Below are 1,702 nucleotides of genomic sequence, written 5' to 3' on the forward strand. Positions count from 1 at the left end.
GGGGGGGGGCGCCCGACCGGCTCTCGCACCCACGTCCGATATTCCCCGCGAAATCTATGAAACCTGCATGGAAAAAATAGTAATAAAACGGTAACTTCTGTGCGGCGGTGGCTGCTTGCTGCCTGGCCGAGCTGAATGAGAAAGAGCGCACGGCGCTCGCAGGCGTTATTCGCAGGTGAGACTAACAATAAGACAAATGGCGCAGCGGGAGAGCTTAATCATCCAGCCACTAAAATTTATGTGTTGCTCTTTCTTCAGCGCGGCCGCCATATAGGGCGGGGGAAAGAGAGACATCATCCGACCATATGGTGTCCTTATCAAGGGAAAGCCCAATCGTCTTTCGAGGTGCATTAAGTTATTATTTGTAGGAAGACGTACACACGACCGTCGCGCTTAGGTCCAGCATAAAGCATTCTATAAGGACACTTGCCGTTGAAGAAATTATGTTACTTTTTAAATATCTTGAAATGCGTTCCGTTTGTGCGGCTGATGATTGTGTGTGTGTGTGTGTGTGTGTGTGTGTGTAGGGGCGGGGAGGGGGTAATAATTCTGCACAGTATTACTACCGGTAAGGGGGGGGGGGTTGATCCGGGGAATTGTACGAGGAACTGTATCGTCAGACTCACCGTGAATCACGAAGGTCTCGAAATGGGCTCCGCGGCGAACAACCAAATTTGAGATGCGGTGACGTAATGAACGACACTATCACGGTATCTGTTCGTTGATCGTGCGAGTAGCCGAGCTCGTTGTCGCCTGTTGTGCCGTGTCGATCTGGGTAGAGAGAATGGCAGTGAGAGAGAAACAGTAGAGCTCATGTCGACGAGGAGAACTACAAGCGCATTGAGAAAAGCGTTGCTCCGCATTGGTTTTATTTTTTTCGTAAAAATAAAAAGGTGTCCAGCACGGAAGATTCCCCCCCCCCCTTCCAATGCGTCCCGTCATGGAAACAAAACGGTGCCGCCGCGCACAGTTTCCCGCTCCCCTTCTCTCATCGCTCTTGTCGGTCGCTGACGGCGCGGTATCGGTCCGGAGCGATGGACGACGTCCATTAGGAAGGGCCGAGTCGTGCGTCGTCGCCGGCGACGTCGCCGCCGCGGGGGTAAAACGCGCAGCGCAGCGACGACACGGCGGCGGGAGATTTGAAAAAAAATAATGATAAAGGGGCCGAATCGGTAATGGTCAGTCTCATTGATCCCCATCTGGGCGGGCGGACCGTTTGCCGCGCATCCATCTCATCTGCAGAAGCTTTTGGGGCGCGATACATATTTCTCATCGAAACGTTTTGCGGCGGCTGCTTTCTCGCGGGCGGGGAATGCCTCCTGGCTGGTCGAATGTGAGCTGGCTGAGCTGGCCGGGCTGGGCTGGGCTGGTCGGCCACTTTGCTCGCTTTGCTCCAAGTGAAACAGGTATTTCAAAGATAAACTGCAGCGCCGGGGCCCGGGCCGCGGCAGGCAGGCTGGCTGTGCAGCGGCGGCGAGCGAGGCGACCCGCTCGGCCTGTACCATAGCCGGGGCTGCGGCCGCGCGCTCGCTCCGTGAAATGCGACTCCGCCGCGCCTCGATACAGTTTTGTGTGCCACTCCTATTTACGGTTTTGCACAGGATCTTCTTTTACCGCCACATATCGCCCACCTCGCCTTCCTCGTGTCGTGTAGCCGCTGCTCTGGGCCGGCCACATCCGTATCCTCTGGGGCGGGGCGGGG

Source organism: Frankliniella occidentalis, unplaced genomic scaffold, assembly GCF_000697945.3.
Source record: "Frankliniella occidentalis isolate FOCC.00 unplaced genomic scaffold, Focc_3.1 Scaffold311, whole genome shotgun sequence".
Taxonomy (NCBI): domain Eukaryota; kingdom Metazoa; phylum Arthropoda; class Insecta; order Thysanoptera; family Thripidae; genus Frankliniella; species Frankliniella occidentalis.